At 47.4% G+C, this 17,799-nt stretch overlaps 3 protein-coding genes across 7 annotated transcripts in view; 1 reads left to right on the plus strand and 2 right to left on the minus strand.

Annotated features, from left to right (window-relative positions):
• The window catches only part of LOC143989636 (uncharacterized), a 353,768-nt gene that overhangs the window by 330,152 nt on the left and 5,817 nt on the right, over nucleotides 1-17,799 (minus strand). The gene's annotated exons all lie outside the window — the stretch shown is intronic.
• Nucleotides 1-17,799, plus strand: part of LOC143989591 (uncharacterized) — a 129,394-nt gene that overhangs the window by 46,650 nt on the left and 64,945 nt on the right. The gene's annotated exons all lie outside the window — the stretch shown is intronic.
• The window catches only part of LOC143989702 (uncharacterized), a 31,520-nt gene that overhangs the window by 12,740 nt on the left and 981 nt on the right, over nucleotides 1-17,799 (minus strand). The gene's annotated exons all lie outside the window — the stretch shown is intronic.

Below are 17,799 nucleotides of genomic sequence, written 5' to 3' on the forward strand. Positions count from 1 at the left end.
CAGAAGAAGCTGTGGATCAGCGAAAGGCTGACTAACCAATCGTTCTCTGCCCCAGTGCAACTCCTGGCCGGATGCAGCTAGGAAATTTAAAGATAGTGAGGAATGGCACCCAACTGATCAGGAACACAAACTAGCGAGAGAACCGAGATCAGACAAAGAAAACCTGCGACAAGAACGAAACCTGCGATAAGGAAACGTGACTGAAGGAGAAACATGAGTAGCGTGATCTGATCACAGTGAGCGGCATAAGAATCGAGGCTGCTAGAAAACACGACCTGCCTAGGAAAAGCAGGATGCACGAGAAACGATAAAACCACAAGAGAAAACCCTGGGGGAACACAAGAGAAAATCCTGAGGGTACACAAGAGAAAACCCAGGCAAGCGAGAGAAAACGCAGGCAAGCGAGAGAAAAACCTGGAACGCGAGAGAAAAACCTGGAACGCGATAGAGAAAAACCTGGAACGCGATAGAGAAAAACCTGGAACGCGATAGAGAAACCTGGAACGCAAGAGAAACCTGGAACGCGAGAGAAACCTGAAACGCGAGAGAACCTGAAATGTGAGAGAAAACCTGAAACGCGAGAGAAAACCTGAAATGCGAGAGAAAACCTGAAACGCGAGAGAAAAACCTGAAATGTGAGAGAAAACCTGAAACGCGAGAGAAAAAACCTGAAATGCAAGAGAAACCTGAAATGTGAGAGAAACCATAAAAATGCATGAGAAACCGTAGTTGCATGAACTGTCAACTGTACCACGGAAAAAAGTCAGAACCACGGGAATACGTCAGGAAAACGCTATAAAAACATGGGGAAACGTCAGAAACATGGGAAACGCAAGAAGTTGCATGAGACACGTAAATTACATCTGATACGTAAATTGCATGAGAAATGTAACATGCCTGAGAACCATAAATTCATGAGAACCATAAATGCGTAAGAACTGTAAATCGTTTAAAAAACCGCCAACTGCCTGCAAAACGCACGAGAAACGCAATTGCATGAGAACCGTAAAATTGCATGGAAAACCATCAATTGTATGAGAAACAACAACTTCATAAGAAAAGTAAATCACATGAGAGACCCAAATCGCATGAAAAACAATATTGCGTAAGAACCGTAAGAAACGTGCGTGAAAACAACAAGCATGAGAACGTCAAAGCGAATGAGAACGTAAAACGAAACGAGAATATAACTGCATGAGAATGTAAACGAACGAGAACATAACTGCATGAAAACGTAAAACGAAACGAGAACATAACTGCATGAAATCGTAAAACGAAACAAAAACATAACTGCATGAAAACGCAAATGCATGAAGATGCAACTGCCTGGGAAACGCAACTGCCTGAGAAACGCAACTGCAAGAAGATGCAAATGCATGAAAACGCAAATGCATGAAAACACAAATGCCTGAGAAACGCAACTGCTCGAGAAAACGCAACTGCAAGAAACGCAACTGCAAGAAGATGCAAATGCATGAAAACGCAAATGCATGAAAAACGCAACTGCAAGAAGATGCAAATGCATGAAAACGCAAATGCATGAAACGCAATTGCTTTGAGAACGTAATCACTATGAGAACATGAATGGCCTGAGCCCGAAATCGCATGGGACTGAATCGCATGGGACCGAATCACATGGGAAAAGCATAAAATGCACCAGAACGTAAAATTGCATGAGAAAACCATGAATAGCACGAGAACATGAATGGCACGAGAATATTAATAGCACCAGAACGCAAAAAATTGTCCAAGAACGTAAATAGCACAAGAACGCAAATAGCACATGGTACGTGGAGCTCAGGGGGGGAGGCTCACCACGTGGAGCTCAGGCCCGCCATGTGGAGCTCAGGCGGGGGAGGCCCACCACGTGGAGCTCAGGCGGGGTGAGGCCCACCGCGTGGAGCTCAGGCGAGGGGAGGCCCACCACGTGGAGCTCAGGCGGGGGGAGGCCCACCACGTGGAGCTCAGGCGGGGGGAGGCACGCCACGTGGAGCTCAGGCGGGGGGAGGCACGCCACGTGGAGCTCAGGCGGGGGGAAGCACACCACGTGGAGCTCAGGCGGGGGGTGAGGCACGCCACGTGGAGCTCAGGCGGGGGCGAGGCACGCCATGTGGAGCTCAGGCAGGGGGGAGGCCCGCCACGTGGAGCTTCGGCGGGGGAGGCACGCGACGTGGAGCTCAGGTGGGGGGGAGGCACGCCACGTGGAGCTCAGGCGGGGGGAAGCACACCACGTGGAGCTCAGGCGGGGGGTGAGGCACGCCACGTGGAGCTCAGGCGGGGGCGAGGCACGCCATGTGGAGCTCAGGCAGGGGGGAGGCCCGCCACGTGGAGCTTCGGCGGGGGAGGCACGCGACGTGGAGCTCAGGTGGGGGGGAGGCACGCCACGTGGAGCTCAGCTGGGGGGAGGCACGCCACGTGGAGCTCAGGCGGGGGGAGGCATGCCACGTGGAGCTCAGGAGGGGGGGAGACCCACCACATGGAGCTCGGGGGGGGGACCCAACACGTGGAGCTCAGGAGGGGGAACAAAACCTGCCTTGCCTTTAAGGAGCTTGAGTTAAAGCATGAACAGCAACAAAAGATACTGAGGATCAAAACTGAGGAAATAGCGGCTTTCAAAGGAAGAGGAGAAGTGGGAGCAACTGATCACTTATTCTGGAGCAGCAGCAGATAAGCTTCATGGATTTCACAGCATCTTTAAGTATACAACTGTTTGATGAAAACTGGTTGGAATAATTGTTCTATCATCACCAGCCAAACAGGTTTGCTGCTGTTATCTTCCAGGCGGACTAACCCCTCCTCCCCCGGCAGAAGCAGGGCGATCGAATCCTCCCCCCTCCCCGGTAGACACACTGGGAGGAGGGGGGCGGGAGAAGCGGCTCCCCCGCAGCCCCCAGACGGAATAACCCCCCTCCCCCCGGCAGAAACAGGGTGATCAAAACCTCCCCACTCCCCCTGTAGACACACCGGGAGGAGGGGGGGCGGGAGAAGAGGCTCCCCCGGAGCCACCAGGCAGAGGCAGGCAACCTAACCTCCCCCCGGCTGAGGCACCTGGAGAAGGAGGCAGGCAGGAGAAGCGGCTCCCTCCAGGAGACCGGAGCCGAGAAGACCAACCTCCCCCTCCACCGGCAGCATGCCAGGGGAGGGAGAAATGAGCAGATGTCCTCTCGTGGAGCCAGACGAGACCCAACGTCCACGAGGAGGAGGCGGAGGAGGGCAGGCTTTATGCAGCCTGACTCCTACAAATACAGGCTTAACCTGCGGTCAGCCTTACACGAATGTTGGCTCTTTTTCCCTCTGCCAATTTACATGCTGTAGTAAGTGCTTGCAGCTCTGCCACGTGTGCAGACATCACCGGTGGTAAGGTTTCAGTTTGGAGAACCGAGTTTTCAGTGGTGGCCTGGAACCTGCAGGGGTATTTCACTCACGGTGGGGAGATGCGTGGTTTCCAGCCTCATTAGTTCGATGCAGTCATGGGGTGACAAGTAAAGACTCGACTCCTCCTCCTTTCCCCCCTCGAGAAGTGAAAGAAGGGTGGTAGGTTTCAGTGTTTGACAACGTAATAGAGTAATGCTGTCTAGAAGGTAGGAACACAGGAGTCTCAAGTGTCTGGCAATGGACAGATGTTTTGGCTGGATGTTGGTGGAGTATGGGAGCAATGTCATGAGGAGCAAGCAGAACGAGGCAGAGTCCGAGAGCCAAGTCCAAAGTTTTGTCAAACAAGGCTTGTGCAGCAAAGACAGCTCACAGACACGATGGGCCTCCTCTTGCTATCGCATCCAGCCGACAGGAATAATATTCTATAGGGCGTAGGCAGATGCCGTGTCATTGGATGAGTACACCTATAGCATGTTCCAGATGTTCGGATACAAATGGCTTGAACGTTTTTGTCTTAGTCTGGGAACCCTAGCGCCAGAGATGGTGTGCTTGAGGGCCTCAAAATTGGATATTGCTTCAGGAGACATCTGGAAGGGGTCTGATTTCAGGGGGTCATACAAAGGTTGCATCATTAGAGAGAGTTCTGGAATCCATGCTCTGCAATAGGAAATTAGTCCAAGGAAGGAATGAAGGGGCTTCTGGCCTTGTGGCAGTGGGAAGTCAGAGATTGCTTTCACCCTGTCTTCAGTGAGGTGTCTTGTCCCATGGGACAAGACAGTGTCCAAGAAAAATGACAGATGTTGAGCACCACTGCAATTTGGGCTTTGAAACCCAGTTTGGCAAGATAGTACAACTGGTTTTCTGAGGTGACTTCAACAGTGGGTAAGTTAGCTGCACAGTGGAGAAGGTCATCAACATATTGGAGGAGAATCACTTCCAGTGATCCTCTTGTTATGTGTCAAGGATGATAGCCATAGCTTTTGCAAACTAGCTTGGAGAGTTCTGTGCCCCTTTTAGCATAACTGTCTAGGTATGTTGCTGTTTTTTTTTTCATGGGTGAATGCAAAAGGTACCAGCAGGAGGGGTGAGGGTGGACACTGAAGAGAGCATTTGCAAGTTCCACCACTGTGAGGTACTTTGCAGTCAGGGACACCCCCGCAAGTAGCGGGTTCTATTTTAGGGGTTCTCTTCTTCCTAGAGAACAGAGGTGTGTTGCATGGAGATGTGCAGGGTATCAGGGCTCCATTTGACACAAAGGCCTTGACATGCTTTGAAATAGCTGCAGATTGGGCTAACTTTAGAGGGGGGTATTGTGGTTTCTGGGGCAATGATGCGCCCTCTTTGAACTTGAATGAAACTGGTGGCACCTTTAAGTGACAGTTATCTTCCAGTCCTGTGGATCATAGGCACGCAGGGGTTCTGTCAAGTACTTCCTGCGATATTGAACTTGGAGTTATTGCTTCATGAAGTGCCATCAGGAGAGACAGAGAATACAAAGCAGATGAGTCTTCTAAGGATAGGGCAGCAAGCTTTTTCTGATATCCTCTTTGAGCCCTGAGACAAAAGCAGTTAATAACGTGTGTGTGTGCCTTTCCATAGTGGGAGAAGCCCAGATCATCAAAGGCCTTTATGAGTCTAGCATAATACTTCTCCACAGACTCCTTTTTATCTTGGGTTGTGATAGTCTGATCTGCCAATTTCTCCTTTGCCCAGTCACAGAGTTGTGCACAGAACTGCACGCTTGAGGTGTAGGAAGTGGCACTTGCCAGGCAGACATCATAGTAGGGCCACCTGCATAACCGGCCAAAAGACATGGCCTACTTTAATTTGGCATAGGCTGATCAAGTCTCTTGTATCTGCACTATCCTGCGGTAGAAGGGCATTGGCTATTTCTCTGGGTCAGGCAGACTTGTCACTAAGGTTGCTGCTTGTGATGGGGTAAAAGCGACATACATCACCAGTGCCCCTTCTGGTAACCGAGACTGGTGTTGGGGCAGGGGCTGAGAATGGGCACTGTTTCTTATGGTTGCCAGCATATGTTTGAGATCCTCTCGGAACTGTGAGTCCAGAGCCGGATTGGGGGTTAAATCAGCAGGTGGCCTTGCTGCCTGTTGTTGGTCTTCCCACTCGGACGCTTCTTCATCATTAACATATCCGGCCTGTGAAGGTAGTGCTTCCATATTAGGGAAGACAGGTGTGTGGTAGGAACCATCCTGGTTTAAAATAGGAAGAACTGGGTATAGGCCATGGTGTACCAAGATGGCCGCCAGCAGGAAGCGCACTGGGCTGGGCCTGGGTGCACTAAGATGTTTGCCGGGTGGAGTTGTCACAGTGGGTTGTGCTTGGGCTGGAGTGGGGAGAAGGGATTGGGTGTTAGGGTTGCCCCTCCCCTCCTCTGTTTCAGGTTTTTGCATAACACAGTGATTCCAGCATATCATCAACTCTGTGATACAATTGTCAGCTTTCTCAACTTCCTTTATCCAATTTTGTTAACTATTTCAACATCTTCTCTCCTCTTCACAATATCACATGCTAGCATTCCCTTCTCTCTCTCTCAGCGGACGGCTTCAGAGGAGAATACAGGCAACAAATGGGTTAATACTCCTCTGACTGCTGTCTTATCAAAGAATTCCTAGGGTGGAGGCTCGCATCCCTGCGAGCGATCCTGTCACCTTGCAGGCTCCTGGCTGTTCTATCTCTTAGAGGGTCTGCCCAAACCCCCCTTTCACCAGGTAATGTACATTTATTCTCAAAACTAGCACGTCAGGGGTGGTGGGGAGGAGTGGCTTATGGCCCAACTGATCCTTCAGGTAGTCACCTTCTCTCACCTTCACCAATCCCCAACCCTCCTTGTGTATGGCAAACAGTAATCCACAAATACACTCAGGACAGGACATTACACCTGACACTCTTTGAACTGCAAAGATAGCTCTGGGGAGCAGCTCACCTGAGTTGCAAGACTGCCAAATTCCAGCAAGCCTTCGTTCAGTCTGCCTGATTCCGCAGCTGAGATAAACCCTTAGGAAAGCTCACCCAAGAAAAACATTTATAGACGTTTGCAAGACTGCCAATTTCACAAGCCTTCTTTCAAACTGCCAATTCCGCAGCTGAGATAAACCCTCTGAGGTCCTACACAGCCAACCTCGAGTAACCCGTCTATAAACGCCTGCAGAATTCCACCCCACCACTAGAGGCAGAATCTATGGGTGAGGATGGACACACACCTGCAGCTGCACTTTCAGTCTGCTAAATTTGCAGTCCTTCAGAATGACAGACACTGAACAGATAATAGTCAGCAGAAAACCAGTGGCAGGTTTGTTAAAACAGCCCCAGGTGAGAAATAAGTTACCTGCCTCTTTGAACAATCTAAAGGAGCCAACAAGACAAAATCAACCGGCCCAACCAGAGAAGTCGTACAATGGTAAGAATAAATATGCTTACTGTACTGTTAGGGCTTCGTGCTTAACCCCTTTCTCTGATCTGGCCAGCTGTTCGGTCCTGGAATGCGGTCTCCCTCCAATTGAAGCCTGGAGCCCCCACGTTCTGGGCACCAAATGAAATGGATAAGAACTACAAACTAGTTCAAGGTTATCTGCTGTCATTTCTAATTAAAAAGTATAAATGTGCATGCACATTAGAAGTAAACACTCTCTGAGACACGTTCAGCTCGGTTACTTCTAACTTCTGATTTATTCGTGGGCGGTGTTGATATTTTATACAGAAAGATACATCATTGCTATGTCAGTCTAATTGGTACATCTTATTGGTTAAAATATAAGAGAAATGGTGAAACTTGATGCTTGAAGTTTGGTTGAAGCTGGTTCTCTTATCTCATATGCATTCTTCTAACGCGTGGGATGTAGGGGGTACCCGCCATCTTTAAGAGCCAATTTGTATACTACATAATAAGTAAGGAGTTGCATAGAAACATGTATACACATAAGCAAATAGACATTTTCTGATTATCATTATTTTCATTAGATTCCTTCACAGCACCACAGCTGTGTCAAGGGGACAGAGTTACGTTAAAGGGGGTTTCTCAGAAGAGTGCAGGCCCAACTCAAACTAGCAACTCCTTCAGGGGTCAGTGCTACATTTACATTAGCATCTCCACGTTCTTCCTCCCCGTGAGACGATTTGGGGTATCCCCGTGGCGATTGAGTCCACGGGATCCGCGTTCCGACTCATGGAAGTCCCGACCGGCACACGCGTGCCCACCGCTGGTGGTGGTAATGTGATGGCACGCTGGCAAATTTAAAGGGACGTATCTGTACGTCCATTTGCCTGTCCATACCATTCTGCCGACATACATCTGTGTTCGCCGGTCAGGAAGAGGTTAAGGTATCTGTACGAGTGAGTGTATGCCAGTAGTAGGATAGAATGGAGCTGACCTGTTGCCACTGAGCCCCAAAGAGGGTAATGAATCTGACTGGTTCACCCAGATTACTTGCATTACTTTCCTGTGATGCAAGAAAGTCAGCTCTAGTTCTCCATCTGGAAATCGTCCTGGCTCTTTTTAAAGTCTGGTGTGAGTAGCCACGCTCCCGGAATCTCTGATACAGTAATTCGGACTCTCATCGGTAATCATCCTTGGTGGAGCAGTTCCTCCGAATACGGAGGAACTGTCCCACAGGGATCCCCCGAATAAGGGAACGTGGGTGGTGGCTGTCCGCTTGCAAAACAGCGTTTGCGGCAGTCTCTTTCCTGAACGTTTTGGTGACTAGATTTCCATCCTCTATTCTTATTGAGAGGTCCAGGAACCAGATCTCATGAGGGTCCACATCATATGTTAACCGTATGTTCAGGGTGTTGTTGCCTAGTTCCTCCATGAAGTCTGTCAATTCCTGGTGAGTACCAGTCCACAACATAAGCACGTCGTCGATGTACTGCAGCCATGTGTGGATGTGGCTATGGTACATGGATGAGGCGTATACTGTCTCCTCCTCCCACCAACCGAGATGGAGGCAGGCGTAAGCGGGTGCCCATGGGGCTCCCATAGAGGTGCCACGCAACTGTTGGTAATGATGGCCTGCAAATTGGAAGAAGTTATTCTTCAAACCCATCTCCAACAGTTCTAGAATTAATTCATTCTGAGCATCCATATTTGGGAACCTATGGTCAAGGAAATGGTGTACTGCCAATATTGCCCATTCATGTGTGATAGACGTGTATAGGCACTCCATGTCTATCCCCACAATAGACAATAGTGTGTACTGCACTGCACTGATAAGTGTATGAGTATGATCTCAGGTATTAGGATGAAGGAAAATAAGAGGTCTATTTTTCAGAAAATGTATTAGACTAATGTGACAATCATTAATCCAGCTGTTACAATTTATGGCTGTGATTTAACACAGTGATTTCCTATCATCATCAGCTCCATCTAGTGGCCATAATCAGGTATTTTTCCTGAAATACCTCAGTTAGTGCAATACTGCATTATGGTCATTAGATGGAGTCAAGGAAATCAGAGTATGAAATAAAATACGGCCAATATTCATCATGGCTGGGCGAATGTCAGTCATAACCGTTCAACTATTTTTTTTAAACAGACCTCTAAGTGTTTGTGAAATCTTACACCACAAAATGTACTCAGCCAATGAGAGGTAATGACTCCATTTTTATTTTTCTACTGATATCAATGGCCGACACGGTACAACACTTCATCCATGTCTTTGGTGATCTCTGATCTCCTTATCAACTGTTTCTTCCATGATGAAGATCAGCCATGGAGTATATCTGAGGTGTATATCAGGGTGTGCTTCTTCCCCACATGAGACCTGTGATGTCCAGCAACATTCATATAGAAGACATTTCCCGCACTCAAGGCACTAATACACCTTGAGGGTTGTGTGGGATCCCCGATGTACAGGAAGACAGGACTTCAGTGAGGAGCAATTCCCTCACTCAGGATAGGAATACGGCTTCTCCCCGTGTGAGATCTCTGATGTCTGGAAAGATGGGACTTCTGTGAAAAACATTTCCCACACTCTGGACAGGAATATGGCTTCTCCCCCATGTGAGATCTCTGATGTGTGTAAAGATTGGACTTGTGTGAACAACATTTCCCGCACTCAGGACAGGAATATGGCTTCACCCCCGTGTGAGATCTCTGATGGCTGTAAAGATGGGACTTCATTGAAAAACATTTCCCACACTCAGGACAGGAATACGGTTTCTCCCCTGTGTGAGATCTCTGATGTGTGGAAAGACTGGACTTCGCTGAAAAACATTTCCCGCACTCAGCACAGGAATACGGCTTCTCCCCTGTGTGAGATCTCTGATGTTTGTTAAGTTTGGACTTCACTGAAAAACATTTCCCGCACTCAGGACAGGAATACGGTTTCTCCCCTGTATGAGATCTCTGATGTGCGGAAAGATTGGACTTCGCTGAAAAACATTTCCCGCACTCAGCACAGAAATATGGCTTCTCCTCTGTGTGAGATCTCTGATGTGTGGAAAGATTGGACTTCTCTGAAAAACATTTCCCGCACTCAGGACAGGAATACGGCTTCTCCCCTGTGTGAGATCTCTGATGTTTGGAAAGACTGGACTTCACTGAAAAACATTTCCTGCACTCAGAACAAGAAAACGGCTTCTCCCCCGTGTGAGATCTCTGATGTGTGGAAAGATCGGACTTCTGTGAAAAACATTTCCCACACTCAGGACAGGAATATGGCTTCTCCCTTGTGTGAGATCTTATATGCACATTAAGATGGTATTTAGAAGGGAGACACTTCCCGCACTCAGGACAGGAATACGGCTTCTCCCCTGTGTGAGATCTTTTATGCACAATAAGATTGGATTTAGATCTGAAACACTTCCCACACTCAGTACATGGAAAGCTCTTCTCTGTTGGAAGGATGGCCCCGTCCCGCACAGTCTGAGGTTCCTCAGGATAAGAGGAATACGATGGTCCATCTACACTGTGTGGTGCCGGATGGACATTTGAGGTAGTCGGGTTTTCTCCTGGACTATACTGTGTGATGTCCTCATCTTCTACTTTACAGTCTGGAGACAAAGTGAGACAATCCTCTGAGGTTTTCCTCATCTCCCGTCCATCTACTAAAATAGAAATACAAAGATTATTACTAGACATGAGCTGATTGGTTCCCCTAAACCAGGACTCCGCCCACATCAGGCAGCTTTGTCTCTGAGAATCTTACAATTCCCCCCTCAAGGTAACTAGTAAATGGGTCCTCTGATCTCCTACCAGATCATTTCTTTATTCATGGACCTTAGTCAGAGAGGGAGGAAACAACGAGAACTGTCTTCTATAGGAGTGACAGTGATGAGGGGATTATAGGACGAGTGTCCCCTCCCCCTCTATCACTCATTGCCATCTTCCCAACACAAGAAGTCCTGACCTTCCTTATTTAGTCCATGATTTTGTCATGAATAACAGCGGGGCTGAGCCCCACCAGAGGTCAGAGAGTGAGGATGGGGGGAGAACAACCAAGATGAAGACTGGACTGATCCTGAAGACCCCCATCATTGGGTTATTGACTCCTCCCTCATTATCACTTTCTGTTTAAGGTTCCAAAGTCTGAGGATGTTATCACATTATTATCACCATGGAAAAGTCTGTGCTCCAATCACATCATCAGATATAAAATGTCCAGCTGGTAGGAAATGGGTGCAAAAGAAGTCAGGACTATGTAATGTACAACATATTGAATAAGATACAACAGATAGGACTATATAGTATCAGAATGATGTAATGTACAACATAGAGTATATAGTGCAGGGGTCAGGAGTATGTAATGTAGAATATAAAGTATACAGTGTAAGGGTCAGGACTCATAATATTGGTATTCAGTAATCAGTGGAAGATGAAATGATTACCGTATATACTCGAGTATAGGCCGACCCGAGTATAAGCCGAGGCCCCCCAATTTACCCCCAAAAAACTGGGAAACTTATTGACTTGTGTATAAGCCGAGGGTGAGACATCCCTGTGTCCCGTCCATCCCTGTGTCCATTCCTGTGTCCCGTCCGTCCCTGTGTCCCGTCCGTCCCTGTGTCCCGTCCGTCGCTGTGTCCCGTCCGTCGCTGTGTCCCGTCCGTCGCTGTGTCCCGTCCGTCGCTGTGTCCCGTCCGTCGCTGTGTCCCGTCCGTCGCTGTGTCCCGTCCGTCGCTGTGTCCCGTCCGTCGCTGTGTCCCGTCCGTCGCTGTGTCCCGTCCGTCGCTGTGTCCCGTCCGTCGCTGTGTCCCGTCCGTCCGTCGCTGTGTCCCGTCTGTCCATCCCTGCCTACCTGTGCCAATCTGCAGCCTCTGTGTGCCACGCTCTCCTCCTGGCAGACGGCAGTCATTCCTCTGTTCAAAAGCCGCGCCTCCCTCTCTGTGATAGGCGGAACACTCAATTTCCCAGCAGTCAGTGTTCCGCCTATCACGGACATCCTCTCATCCTCGTCCATAGTATGAGAATGAGCGGATGTCCGTGATAGGCGGAACACTGACTGCTGGGAAATTGAGTGTTCCGCCTATCACAGAGAGGGAGGCACGGCTTTTGAATAGTAGAATGGCCGCCGTCTGTCTGCTCGATACGCTGATCGGGCAGGCAGACGGCGATGACTCGAGTATAAGCCGAGGGGGGCACTTTCAGCCTCAAAAAAGAGGCTGAAAATCTCGGCTTATACTCGAGTATATACGGTACATGAGACAAGTTGCAGAGGTCCCACACCGCTGCCTCCCATCTCCTGAGACTGCACTCAGTGACTTGGGTCTGAGACTATACAGACATATCCCTCCACCCGGCACAGCCAGCAGACAACACAAGTAATCCTGGGGGGATTGTTCTGTCAGAGATCTTGTCATACCCGGGTATGGGGCAGAAGACCCAAATCACATACCCCAGGTGCCTAGATCTAGTAACATCTATGGGGAAAATGAACATTTTGCTGCCAGCTGATCCCCAGAATCTCCATAAATCCAGTCTAGATACATAAATTGTGTCGGCAGCACAGAGAAGGAAGATTATCGGAGAGAAATCCAGGAATACAGGACGGGGAACACAGCTCAGGAAAGTGACCAGGGGATTACAGGCTGATATCACCCAGCCCCCGCCCTACTCTGGACCAATCGGTGAGCAGTATGGGTGGAGGAATGTATTTAGTGTTAATGACCCACCTGTGCTGATCTCTGTAGGAGTGTCCTCCTCTATAAATGTCCCCGTTATTCCATCCTCCTCCATAGACTGCTGATCATCCCTCACATACCTCTCTTCTTCTTCTGATTTCACCTCAAATTCTATATCCATTGGATCTCCACTCTAAACCAAGAAAATGAGAGAGAATATCATCTGTAAGATAGAAGATTTATTATTGTGACATCACATAGAAAATCCACACATTGGGGCTGATTTACTAAGATGAATGCGCTGTGCCGGTTCATACCGCCATTTGTGCACCAGATAAATGATCAACTGAGCGTATGAAGCGGCGCACGCATAAGCGCAACACATAATATGCCGGTACAATTCATAATAGCGCACGCCGTATCATTAACGGTCCATTCACACAGGGGCAACATGACTTCCAGAGTGACTTTGGGAGGCAACTTGGACATGACTTGAGTGTGAATCACAGCGCAACTTGGGGCGACTTACAACATGAGCTTAAGTTGCCCCCAGGCCAGGCGACTTTAATTGAAAAAAAAACAAAAAATGGCATGGGTTCGGTTCCCCTCCAAGAGCATACCAGGCCCTTCAGGTCTGGTATGGATATTAAGGGGAACCCCCCACCCAAAAAAATTAAAAATGGTGTGGGGGTCCCCCTCAAAATCCATACCAGACCCTTATCCGAGCACGCTAACTGGCAGGCCGTAGGAAAAGAGGGGGGACAAGAGAGCGCCCCCCCCCTTGAACCGTACCAGGCCACATGCCCTCAACATTGGGAGGATGCACCTTGTCCCCATGTTGATGAGGACAAAGGCCTCATCCCCACAACCCTGGCCGGTGGTTGTGGGGGTCTGCGTGCGGGGGGCTTATCGGAATCTAGAAGCCCCCTTTAACAAGGGGACCCCCAGATCCCGGCCTCCCCCCATGTGAAATGGTAAGGGTACCCTACCATTTCACCAAAAAAGTGACAAAAGTGTTAAAAATGACAAGAGACAGTTTTTGACAATTCCTTTATTAAAGTCTTCTTTCGAATTCTTTCTTCTGGTCTTCTTCCTTTCTTCCTCCTTCGGTTCCTTCTTCCATCTTCTTCTTCCTCCGATCCTCTTCTTCTTGCTCCAGTGTTCTCGTCCGGCATCTTCCTCCACGGTGTCTCTCTTCGTTCTCCGCGCAATGGGAGGCTCCCGTGTGTCACGCTTTTCTTCTGACAGGTCTTATATAATGGAGGGCGGGGTCACCCGGTGACCCTGCCCCCTCTAACGCACCGAGCCTCCCATTGCGCGGAGTGGCCCGAGAACGAAGAGAGACGCTGTGGAGGAAGATGCCGGACGAGAACACCGGAGTAAGAAGAAGAGGATCGGAGGAAGAAGAAGATGGAGGAAGAAGAAGATGAAGGAAGAAACCTGAAGGATGAAGAAAGAAAGAAGGAAGAAGACCAGAAGAATACAATAAAATGTTTGTTTGCCAATGCCAGAAGTCTGCCAACAAAAACAGGTGAGTTGGAAGCTCTGGTGCATCAGGAGAGCTATGATGTAATCGGTATTGCTGAAACTTGGCTTCATTCCTCACATGACTGGGCTATTAATATTCCTGGCTATGCACTCTTTCGGAAAGACAGAGTAAAAAGGAAAGGTGGAGGGGTCTGTCTGTATGTGAGAAGTGATCTCAAAGAGAGTGAGAAAGAGGACCTGGTGGACGGGGAGTGTGATGAGTCTGAAGCATTATGGGTGGAACTGCATACAGACGTGCATAGTTCAAAGTTAATCATTGGAGTTTGTTATAGACCACCCAATGTTAATGAGGAGGTGGAGACTCAGCTCCTTGCACAGATAGAAAGGGCTGCAAGGGCTGGGACAGTGATAATAATGGGGGATTTTAACTACCTAGAAATTGACTGGGGTAATGGCACTGCTGCGACAGTTAAAGGGCAAAAATGTATAAACCTATTACAGGACAATTTTATGGTCCAGTTTATTGAGGCCCCAACTAGGAATGATGCTCTGTTGGACCTGGTAATCTCAAACCATGCAGAACGTATTACTAATGTTCAGATAAAGGAACACCTGGGTAGCAGTGACCATAACATGATTTCATTTGATGTTAGCTGTAAGCAAAAATCACATACGGGAAAGATAAAAACACTTAATTTCAAGAGAGCAAATTTTCCAAGGATGAGCGCTGCTTTCCAGGACCTAGACTGGGAGAGAATATTGGCACCAATGGGCACAGAACAGAAATGGGAATTCTTCAAAAAGCTTGTTTGTGATCTCACGGCAAAGTATAATCCCATGGGCAATAAGTTTAAAAGGTTAAAAATAAAACCGATGTGGCTCACGGCCAAAGTTAAAAAAGCTATAAACTATAAAAAAAGAGTTTTCAAAAAATATAAAAATGAAGGAACACTAGTGTCATTTAAATGTTACAAGGAATATAACAGAATATGTAAAAAGGAAATCAAGGATGCAAAAATTCAAAATGAAAGACAGATTGCAAAAGATAGTAGGACAAACCCCAAAAAATTCTTCAAATATATTAATAGTAAAAAGGTTAAGTCTGAGCATGTAGGCCCTTTACAAAATAATCTGGAGTGGGTGACTGGGGACAAAGAGAAGGCTAACTTATTAAATACTTTCTTCAGCTCTGTGCATACAAAGGAGCATGGGGGAGCTCATGTCCATAATGGGGGTGGTAGTGACGCAGCCCCAAATCCACAATGGCTCATAAGTGATATGGTCCAGAAATATTTGGACAGAATAAAGGTGGATAAAGCACCTGGACCTGATGGCATTCACCCACGGATCCTAAAAGAATTGAGCTCTGTAATTTCAAAGCCATTGTATCTAATTTTTAGGGACTCATTAATGACAGGAATAGTACCACTGGATTGGCGCAGGGCCAATGTGGTGCCTATATTTAAAAAGGGAACAAAGTCTTTACCAAGTAACTATAGACCTGTTAGTTTAACTTCTACAGTTGGGAAGATACTGGAGGGATTAATAAAAGACCACATCGACGAGTTCTTGCAGGAAAAAAATATTTTGAGCAACAGACAGCATGGATTCATGAAAGACAGAAGTTGTCAAACAAACCCGATTTCTTTTTATGATGTGGTAAGTAAAACCTTGGACAGAGGGGTGGTGGTGGACGTGATATATTTGGATTTTGCAAAAGCGTTGGATACAGTTCCGCACACACGGCTCATGTGTAAGGTAAAGTCTGCAGTGTTTGGAAACATCAGTTTGTAGATGGATAGAAAACTGGCTAAAAGACAGAATTCAGAGAGTAGTGATTAATGATTCTTACTCTGAATGGTCTAAGGTTATGAGTGGTGTACCCCAAGGTTCAGTGCTGGGACCCTTACTTTTTAATATCTTTATAAATGATATTGGGTCTGGGATCAAAAGTAACATTTCCGTCTTTGCAGATGACACCAAGCTATGCAGTGGAATAACGTCCTTACAGGATGTCACCAATTTACAAGCCAACCTCAATGCTCTGTCTAATTGGGCGACTATGGCAGATGAGGTTTAATGTTGAGAAATGTAAGGTTATGCACTTGGGGGCTAAGAATATGCATGCATCATACACGCTAGGGGGAGTACAACTGGGGGAATCCATAGTGCAGAAGGATCTGGGGGTTTTGGTAGATAATAAGCTCAATAATAGCATGCAATGCCAAGCTGCGGTTTCCAAAGCGAGCAAAGTCCTTTCCTGTATTAAGAGAGGTATGGACTCCAGAGAGAGAGAGATATAATTTTGCCCCTGTTCAAATCATTAGTAAGACCTCATCTGGAATATGCCGTTCAGTTTTGGGCCCCAGTTCTCAAAAAGGATATCTGGGAACTGGAGAAAGTGCAGAGAAGGTCAACCAAACTGATAAGAGGCATAGAGGAACTCAGCTATGAGGAAAGATTAGAGGAATTGAATTTATTCACTCTTGATAAGAGGAGATTAAGGGGGGATTTGATCAACATGTACAAATATATAAGGGGTCCATATAGGGAACTTGGTGTTGAGTTATTCACTTTACAGTCAACAAAGAGGACAATGGGGCACTCTTTACGTCTAGAGGAGAAGAGATTTCATCTCCAAATACGGAAAGGTTTCTTCACAGTAAGAGCTGTGAAAATGTGGAATAGACTCCCTGCAGAGGTGGTTCTGGCCAACTCAGTGGATTGCTTTAAGAAAGGCCTGGATTATTTCCTAAGTGTACATAATATAACTGGGTACTAACATTTATAGGTAAAGTTGATCCGGGGAAAATCCGATTGCCTCTCGGGGGATCAGGAAGGATTTTTTTCCCCTGCTTTACCAAATTGGATCATGCTCTGCTGGGGTTTTTTGCCTTCCTCTGGATCAACTGTGGGTATAGAATTGGTTATATGGGCTGGTATAATATTTATTAAATATTTCTTTTTTTTTGGTTGAACTGGATGGACTTGTGTCTTTTTTCAACCTGACTAACTATGTAACTATGTAAGAAAGAAGATGAAAGAAGACTTTAATAAAGGAATTGTCAAAGACTGTCTCTTGTCATTTTTAATACTTTTGTCACTTTTTGGGTGAAATGGTAGGGGTAAAGTACACCCTTACCATTTCACACGGGCGGGTGGGATCTGGGGGTCCCCTTGTTAAAGGGGGCTTCCAGATTCCGATAACCCCTCCGCCCACAGACCCCCACAACCACCGGCCAGGGTTGTGGGGACGAGGCCCTTGTCCTCATCAACATGGGGACAAGGTGCTTTTGGGGGAACCCAAAGCATCCTCCCAATGTTGAGGGCATGTGGCCTGGTACGGTTCAGGAGGGGGGTGCTCTCTCACCTCCCCTCTTTTCCTGCGGCTTGCCAGATTGCGTGCTCGGATAAGGGTCTGGTATGGATTTTGAGGGGGATCCCCACACCTTTTTTTTTTGGCGCAGGGTTCCCCTTAATATCCACACCAGACCTGAAGGGCCTCCCACGCATTTTTTTTCTCTTAATGCTAACATGACCTGTGTGCAAATAGCCTTAAAAAAACCCATAGAAGTGAACCAGCACAAAAAAAAAAAAAGTCGAGTTGAGAGGTTGCGCCTGTTCAACTTATGCAAATTAATCTACGTGGCTTGACATTTACTAAGATTTTGCTGGCGCAGTGAACCAGAGCACTTGAACAGGTGCAAATGCCGCTTGCGCAGTGCATAAATTGACCTAGTGCAGTTTCAAGTGTATTTGCAGGCGCAGCAAGCTTGTTCAGAGGAAGTTACTTTTCCGTTCTATTTTGGGCATATTTGTTACTTGGACAGTCATATCTATACTTCCTCACATCACCCC

Source organism: Lithobates pipiens, unplaced genomic scaffold (assembly GCF_037356315.1).
Source record: "Lithobates pipiens isolate NorthernLeopardFrog02 unplaced genomic scaffold, aLitPip1_a1.2 Scaffold_18, whole genome shotgun sequence".
In the NCBI taxonomy this organism is placed as follows: Eukaryota; Metazoa; Chordata; class Amphibia; order Anura; family Ranidae; genus Lithobates; species Lithobates pipiens.